General features: G+C 37.5%; 1 pseudogene; it reads right to left on the reverse strand.

Moving 5' to 3' along the window:
- Positions 1–5,041: 5,041 nt before the first annotated feature.
- Positions 5,042–6,538, reverse strand: LOC116662210 (annotated as a pseudogene).
- Between the last annotated feature and the right edge of the window lie 2,913 nt (positions 6,539–9,451).

Below are 9,451 nucleotides of genomic sequence, written 5' to 3' on the forward strand. Positions count from 1 at the left end.
TAACTGCTACTTTTTCAATGACTAGCAAGAAAGACTCAGTCATTCACAAAGTTTATAACCTAGAGGAAAATATGAATAAGTCAACATTTGCCACACAGTACAATAAGCTAATGATATACAGATGTCTATGGTGCTTAAGAAAACAGAAGAGCAACCTAAACCAGACACAAAGAAAATTTTCAAGAAGAGATGTAAATCTCAGTTTGAATCTGGCTACGAGTAGTCAGCTCATGGGAAGGATGTTGGTTTCTTTCAGGCAGTAAATATTGAGAAAAGAAAGATTTAAAATGTATAATCAACAGACTAGGTGCTTTATTGGAAACTGGGCATAAGGTAGAAAAAATACTTAAGAAAAATGTATAATTTTGTTAGGGTAACTGAACTTATTATTTAATAAGATAGAGATACTTGCAAGGAGCAGTTCTGGGAGTAAAGATTACCCTAGCATCTGGACACAATCACTTTGAGGTTCTTGTAAAAAATCCAAGTCGAGGGGAAGGTATAGCTCAGTGGTAGAGTGCATGCTTAGCATGCAGGAGGTCCTGGGTTCAATCCCCAGTACCTCCATTAAATAAATAAATAAAATAAAATAAAATAAAATAAAATAAAATAAAATAAAATAAAATAAAATAAAATAAAATAAAACTTTATTACCTCCCCCCCACCACACACACACACAAAGAATTCCAAGTGGAAATATCTGTAAGGGTATTAGCTTCTTGCACCTAAGGATGAAGGGAAAGTCCTAGGCTGGAGGTAAACATTTGGAAATGTCAGCTTATATGTTAGCTATATGCCAGATGGCCATTAAAGTCCTGGGAGTAGTGGATTTGCCCAGAGAGAGTGGTGTACACTAAGCAAAGGAGATAGCCTAGGACTGAAACCCAAAGAATTCCAACATTCAGGGGATGGACAGAATACAAGTCATCCACAAGAAAAACAAAACAGAACAAAACAAAAGGGAGCAACCGGTATCCATAAAAAGAAAATAGAATAATATGTTGTGATCAAAACTGAAGGAAGAGTTTTTTAAAAGTTAAAGAAAGTGGTCAATATTTCTGAATGCTTATGTTGTCTCAAATAAAATAAGGCTTGAAAAATCCATTGGCTTTATCAACAAGATGGCTGTTGATGTCCTTGACAAGAGTAGTAGCAGCAGTGTGGAGACTAGAGTGTAGCTGATTGAAACTAGATGGATTTTTTGAAGTAGAGACTGCAAGTGTATTTAACTTGCTCAATAAAGAGAGATACAAAGAACATCATGAGTACAAGAAACTTTTTAAAAAAAATAACATGAGAAACTCAAATATTTAAGAACCCTACTGGTTTGCAGAGGAAAAGGTTAAAGTCCAAATGCTGAACTAAGTAAATCAGAGAGCAATCTTTCAGAGAAATGAGAGCAGACAGGAGTCAGAGCATGGACGTAGAAATTAACCACATTAAAGAGGATTGCCAATTACATAGCATCCATCAATAGTGAAACAGGAAAGCATTTGTGTGAGGACAAAGGTGATTTTATGATTAATATGAATAATGGGGACACCAAAAAGCATTCTACTAGGATTATGCAGAAGAAAAAAGGTTTTCATGGTCAGTACTATTAATTAATATTGCCTTGGAGGTAATAACAATTGGATAAGAAATGTGAATATGGCTTATAGAAAATATTCAAAATGCTTTTGAGTGAAAAAAAAAGGGAAGTTTCCCAATAGGACAGCAATGAATTTCTCAATAGCAACAAAGGAAGTTAGAAGAAAATGAAACAAAAAGTCTGAGGCACAGTTATTCAGCCAAACCATCCATCAAGAATAAAGAAACCTAAGATATTTTAGACATACAATTACTCATACCACTTTTCTCTCATGCTCTCTTTTTCAGGAAACAATATAAGTAAACTAAGTAAGAAAAAACAGAAACCTAATAAAAAGTAGTAATAATTCAAGAGAGCGACTAGGAAATTATCTAACACATTTGCTTATATGTAAAATAATATTGAAAAACATTTTACTGAGCTCAGGGACTATTGAGGAAAAGGTACTTGGAAAAAAAGCAAATGAAAAAATAATACGATGATATTATTAAAATGGTTCTAAGACTTAATTTCCAATGTGTGGAGGGGGGTTTTCCCACATAGCACCAGGTCATTCTCCAGATACCAGCTGGGTGTCCTACAATCTAATTTCAATTCTGACATTATCTAACTGGAGATAGCATCAGATTCCACAAGGTAAGAGTTCAGGCCTACAAGATCCCTCTCTGCCATTACTCCCCACTTCAGCTGCCACTTAGAAACTCAGGTTCCAGGTTGTCACCTGTGCTTTTGACCGACTGGCTATAGACAGAGGTTCCCAAGACTCCCCCCTCAGGTTCGACTAATTTGCGAGAGTGGCTCACAAAATTTAGAGAAACATTTAACTTACTAGATCACTGGTTTAGTACAAAAGGATTTAACTCAGAAACAACCAGATGCAAGACATGCATAGAGAAAGACATGAGGAGGGGGCGTGGAAATTCTATGCTCTCTCCAAGTCCACCACTCTCCCTGAATCTCCATGTGTTCACCAATCCATAAGCTCTCCGAACCATGGATTTTAATGGAGGCTTCATTACACAGGCACGGCTGATTAAGTCATTGGCCACTGGCGACTGATTCAACCTCTGACTCCCCTCCCCTTCTGGAGGATGACGTGACTGAAAGTTATAACCCTGACTCGTTCCCCTAGCAACCAGCCTCCACCCTTAGGTTATCTTAAAGGCTTTACAAAAGTCGCCCTATTAACATAACCAAAGACATTTAAATCAATCTTATCACAGGAAATTCCAAAGGTTTTAGGGGCTCTGTATAGGGTCAAAGACCAAATATATATTTCGTATTATAAATCACAGCACCACAATTATAAAATGAGCTGGTGGAGGCACAGGAGGCTTCCTGAAAGACAACTGAGATGGAGGACTGAAGCTTGGTATTAATGGACAAAAGGGGGAATTAAATGATGAATTAGAAACAAGAAGAGCGTTCTTGGTTATTGTGCTCTAAGGGTTAATTCCAGCAAGTCTGGAATTGGTCTGAGATATTTTGCTGAAATATGAGATCTATCTTCATGATACTGACCTGGGGTCAATGAAATATAATGATTAATAGTACTGTTTTGTAATCATGGGTCCAAGGCAAGTTTCAGCAGGTTTTGTGCCAGCTTGCCAACACTGTTTAGAAAGCGAAATTGATGGTTTGCCCCGATTGATATCAGTTTACACCTGATAACAGCAGCAATATTGATGGTTTGCGCAAGGGCTCTGCCACGGGGGTTGGACAGGTGGCAAAAATACGACCAGAAAGGTGTAAGAAGCTCTGGCCAAGACTCCAACTTAAGATCACTGGCTCCAAGTTAATGTTGTTGATTCCTGATCCAAGTGATAAAGCAGGACCCATAAGGTAGGACAATTGGAGCCTGCTTCCAACCTCTCCAATTCCTTGCTGTGAGGTAGCCTGTGGCTGTGATGCATATCCTCACTAAAGCTTTGACTTATTGTACCCTTTCCCTGCAATAAATGTTACATTTGTAAATCCTGTCATTTTGGATCCTGTGAGTCTTTAAAAATCCAAATTAGTTTGTCGCCATTAGCACAGTTATAGAGAACTATATAATTATATGTAATTCTGTGCATGACTATTTGAGAACTATGGGGAGGATGACAGTGATGGGGTAACTCCACAACTGCACTTCCTTCTTCTGACTCAGCCGCAGGGGTACTCTCTTAAAGTGGAATAAAATTCCAGTTTCCCAGTTTTCAGAGGATTTTCTCTCTGAACTCAGGGTGAGGATTGAAAATATCCATTATGTTCATCCATTGTAATTGAAGGTGTCCAAGACTAGTGGTTGAATTGAATGTCATGTCACTTTTCTGGTTAGACTGATCTGCATCTGCAGAAATTGGTACAATTTACTTCCTTGTATCTTCCTATACATGTCAGATCACTTCCGAATGTCTCAACTTTTGTCTTCCTTATGGTCTCATGTATCTGTCATCCCTCAGTATCCATGGGGGATTGATTTCAAGACAGGATACCAAAATCTTCTAATGCTCAAGTACTTTATATAAAATGGCATGATATTTGCATATAACTTATGCACAGCTTCCTGTATACTTTACATCATCTCTAGATTACTTACAATACCTAATACAATGTAAATGCTGTGTAAATAGTTGTAAATACTATGTAAGTAGCTGCCAGTGCATGGCAAATTAGTTTTGCTTTTTGAAACTTTCTGGAATTTCTTCCCCAGTATGTCTGATTTTGGTTGAATATGTGGATGTAGAACTTGCAGATATGCAAGGCCAACTGCATCTTCTTTATCACCCTCAACTTGTCCAAAGCCCTGCTGCAGTTTATCATGCTTTCAAGCATGTGGGTACTGAGCTGTGATCCCAGTCTGTTCTTCCCTAGAGATGGAGTTCATCTTCACATAGGCCATCTCTCAAAGGTCCTAATCTCAAATTTATCAAGGATTCTCCATTTTCAGTGGGAGTAACTCTGCTTCTTTAGCTAGGTCCATTCTTTCAGGAGGTGGCTATAAAGTGTCCAGTGAACTTCTCTCTTCTTGCTAGTGCTTCACACCCTGAAATGTATGGGTACACTGGTCCTTGGTATTTGTTTTCTATAGAAAAAAATCCTCATATCCTAACCCAGCACTAATCAACAAGTGAAAGTATACAATTAATTATTTATATTCTTAGTGTGCAGACTCTTAAACTTAGACATTCTTTGAAGACTTGCATAGCACCATTTAAAGTGTGTACACCAGACAGTTTTTCCAGTGATGGTATATTAGAAAGTAAAAAGAGACTATCAAATAAAAGGACCTGATAAGTTTAAATTTTATATACAAACCCTTATTGCAGCAGTTTTGAGATTATTATTATTTTTTAATGTGCAAGCATTTCATTTTAATTATGCCTATTTGAAGGTTCTTATTTTGGAGAGCAGAAGACATTATACATTCATTCCATTTCCCAAAGGCTTTCACAAGTTTTATCAAAGTTATGTTTTAGAGTTACTCCAGGTAGATTCATCATCAATCTAGCTCACCTGTTCTTTGAATCATTCTACAATATTAACAGGAATAGCACACTGTAACTAACTATAGATGGCGCAAAGGTCTAGAAGCCCATGGTCTGGTTCTCCCAAGTGGCTAGGGCCTTGCATTAGGCCTGCAGCCAGTGTCAGTCCAAATTTGTGTCCAATTTCATGGATTAAACACTTACTGAAGTAGCAAAATACTAAAGATTTCACAAATACAATAGCTATTAAAGACTGAATAGCTACTTGAAGATACTTTCTTGAATTTATTCAACTTTCATTCACAGTGTAAGAGATAAAAATCACTGCCGTATCTGGTAGAGCTGAATATTCCTGTGCCATCTGCCAAAGAGCCTTGTCCAAAGACAAAATTCCAAGAGTCTTTTGGGTAAAGACAAATCATTTTTATGTAAGAAGCTCTTTTACCCCTTTCCTGTTTGTCTATTTCTGTTCCCTTTAAACCTTAATTATAAAAATGAGATCACTAGGTAACACTTAACCTAACTCCTGACTTCTGCCCTACTGAATGTACACAATGCCTTGCCTAACCTGTTGATTCCTTCCCTGGATTAAAGGGAGTAAGAATGAAGGATTAAGTAGTTAGGGAATGACTGACTCTCCACCGCCAGCTTCCCCCTCAGCAAATTTGCAGGTGGACAACATGGGCAGGATAGCATCCAATTGCAAGTGGACCACACAAGCAAGATAGCATCCAAAGGACAATCAGAAGTCAGCAAGTCTGCACACAATGGAAAAATGACGAAGAATCTGACCTCCTACCTTATAATTAACTGAGATTGTTTCTCCCTTTCCCCTTTAAAAGCTATTATGGCTGAGCAGACTCTTTGGAGTTGGTCTGGGGACATGAGTCCATTCTCTCCCCAGATTGCCAGCTTTCTGAGTAAAGCAACTTTCCTTCCTACAAACATTTGCCCCTCGATTACTGACTATTGAATGGCGAGCAGCTGAACCTGAGTTTGGTAACAGTTATTCCCATGATACAGAGGACATGTGTATATTTCTTTGTTTTTAGGAGCTTAAAGACAGCCCTGTATGAATTTGTAGGTTTTGTGTGCTGTCACTGAATCTAAAGGAACAGGAAACTGTTCTACAAGTTTTACTGTCAAGCCACAGAAAAATGCTTCACGGTAGCCCTGAGCTCTTGAACGTATTCTTCTCTGATAATTCTGGTGTTCCCTAGAGTGTCAATGGAGTGTTTATAAACATTACATTTCTTCACAGAGATTACTGATAAACTGTTCAAAGTCTTCGGAATGGGCAGTGATCCAATCTGATTGTGAATGCAAGGTAATAGGCCCAAAGAGATCACTCTCTGGCTGGAAGTCTTTGTTCATAGCTGTTCCCCATCATCTAAGTTCTTATACTACACAGAAGCACTGGAATCTTTGAGATGAGGGCTGTTTGCAGTGTCTGTTCAAAGTTACATATTGTTTGCATGATGACAGGAATGTTTCATTCATACTGTGTTCCTATGCAAAAGTTTCTCTTTTTTTCCCCAATTGTTTTGATTATGATAAAATTCACATAACAGAAAACTTACCATCTTAACCATTTTTAAATGTACAGTTCAGTGGTATTAAGTACATTCATATTGTTGTACAACCACCACCACCATCCATCTTCAGAACTCTTTTCATCTTGTAAAACTGAAACTCTGTATCATTAAACAACGTTTTCAACCTTCAGTTTGGAGAGACTGAATATACAAATAGACAATGGCCAGGCCATACATAAAAATTGAATTCTGACCCACAACCTGCAGCAACCAGCCCAAGAAAGCAACTCATCATCTATTGTAACCAGCCCAGGAGACCAGCCTGTTATCTATTAGTCGGACTTGCAGGACTTCAGACAGTTGTCTCTGTCCATTCAGGGAGGGCATAGCTGAAACCTTCCTTTTTTTCCACTATCAAGCTTCCCTACTCCTCTGCTTGCTTTTGAGTCTTTGCCAAAACTCAAAGGACAGTGGCTGACTCCCTTGCTGTAGCAAGCTGTGACTTAAGTCATCTTTGAGTTTTCTCCTTTGCTTGGTATTCGCTTATTTCCACAGTTTGAATGGATTAAACAGCTGCTCTACCACAAGGTTTACAAGGACCAGCATGTTTGAACATGTTCATAGAAGTGATATGTAGGGTCATTAGGCCTGAAAATAGCCCATCCACTGCCAGATTATTTTTTTAAATCAAGATATTATCTTTGAACACCATTAGAGTTCTTCCAGGGCCTACATGTGGAAGTGAGCCAGAAAAAAAAAAAAAAAAACAACAACAACAAAGAGAGGTAAATAGAAAGAAAAGAAGAAAGAATATATGAGAGACAGAGAGAAAGGGAGGGAGGGAGAAAAGGGAGGAAGGAAGGAAAAAGTTTGCTGGATTCTGGATAGTGTTTTTTGGGTAAAAGCACCGACAGCCAGTTGAGCTTTTGAATTAGAAAACTGCCTAGATATCAGAATTTTCAGTAACAGAACATTAACTTTTAGACATAAACTCTAATGCATGCCTCAAAAAATGGAAAGTTAATATCATAATGCACATTTATTTGGGTTTCTTTCCCAGGCTGGCAAGTTACTTCAATTGTATTTTCAGGATATTAGAATTGGTAGGAGCTTTTGTTATGTCACAGCTTAGAAACAGATTATTCCTGTTTCAAAAAAAAAAAATTAAAAAGCCTTGAAACCAATCTACCAACTACATGGAAAATCTTCATATTATAATTTTCATTAAGAAACCCTGCTTGGAGTGAAATTTCAATTAGAGATTAAAATAAAACAAAATCATCCAAAACTCATTAATATAGTGATGAAAAATGGATAGGTCCATTCTCACTACTAGAATATGATGAGAAAACTGGATTTAGGAATTAACAGGTCTTTTTTGCAATGCTGCTTCATAATTTAAAAGCTATATATATAAACTATTGATTTTTTTTCCTTTTAAATATTGCCCTAAGAGAAGATGGGAAAACGATGAAGTAAATGCTGTGTACAATTCTCCCTTCTGCCCCTAAATTGGTGACAATAATGAAAAATAGAGACTAAAACAGGAAAAAGCTCCAGTCATCATGTTGGGAGCATATTCGTCAAATCTAATGCAATTTGGTCCCAGCTGAAGGAGGGTATTGGGAGCTGACAGAAAACTCTGTTGAGAAAATCTAACAGAATTTGTTCTAAAGGATCCTGCTGGGCATCTTCAATATTGGAGGGCCTGAGGGGGTTTGGCTTGTAGGGCCACTCTCCCAATCACACATCAACAGTAAAATTACATAGTGGATAAAAACACAAGGCTGATCAGTACCAGCTTCTGAAGTCTGGGAACAAAACTACTTTGTATCTATAAATCAGGCATGACTTTTCTTTGAAAAAGATCTGTCCACTAACACAATGAGATTCTATTACATATCCAGGAGAATGGTTAAAGTTAAAACATGAAACCCAATATAAATGGAGGTGTGAGCAACCATAACTTACATACATGGTTGGTGGGGGTGTGAAGTGTTACAATCATTTCAGAAAAAGTTCTGGCAACCTGTTGTAAAAGTAATCATACATCATCTATCATATGGCACAGTTCGTTTTCTTCCCCCAAGTATTTAAACACTATGTTCACAATAAGATATAAAAACTGTTTGCCTAATAGCCAAAATCATAAACATCTCAGGTGTCTATCAATTGGAGAATGGACAAACAGTGGTATATTCAGGTAACAGAATACTACTTAGCCCTAAAAAGTAACAATTTAATGAAATACCCAACAGTACGGATGGATCTCAGAATTATTATCTGGGTGAAAGAGGCCACAAAACAGTGCATATTTTCCCCCCATTACATTCTGTCCTGTATTCATAAGTGGTATAATATATACCCCATTATTCTATTTACATGAAATTGTAGAACAGGTAAAACTAATGTACAGAGAAAAATATCAAAAAATATCTCTGGGAGGGTGAAGGCCAGGATTTTCTAGGAAGGGGCATGAGGTAATTTACTGTGGTTTTGTAATATTTTATGTCTCAGTAGAAGATTAAGTTGCACAGGTGTATGCACTTGTCAAAATTCACCAAATGTATATTAAGATTAAAACAAATTTCACATTAAAGGAGAAAACTTGTTTTAAAAAAATGTAACTGGTCCCAAAAAGGAGTCACTTGTGCTAAGCCCCACGTCAGGAAACCAAGATTTAATACCTAACCTCACTGCAGTTTCAACCTTCCTCAGGAATGTAATCTTAACCATTCAGTCTGGAATTTTCTGGTTGTACTACTGAGGTAATCCCCCTAAGACCCTGCCAACTAAAGAATGTTGCTCTCCATCCAGCTCTACAAGGACTGAGTCATTAGTCACTGCAGTCACTG

The sequence above is a fragment of the Camelus ferus genome, chromosome X (assembly GCF_009834535.1).
Source record: "Camelus ferus isolate YT-003-E chromosome X, BCGSAC_Cfer_1.0, whole genome shotgun sequence".
Classification (NCBI taxonomy): Eukaryota; Metazoa; Chordata; class Mammalia; order Artiodactyla; family Camelidae; genus Camelus; species Camelus ferus.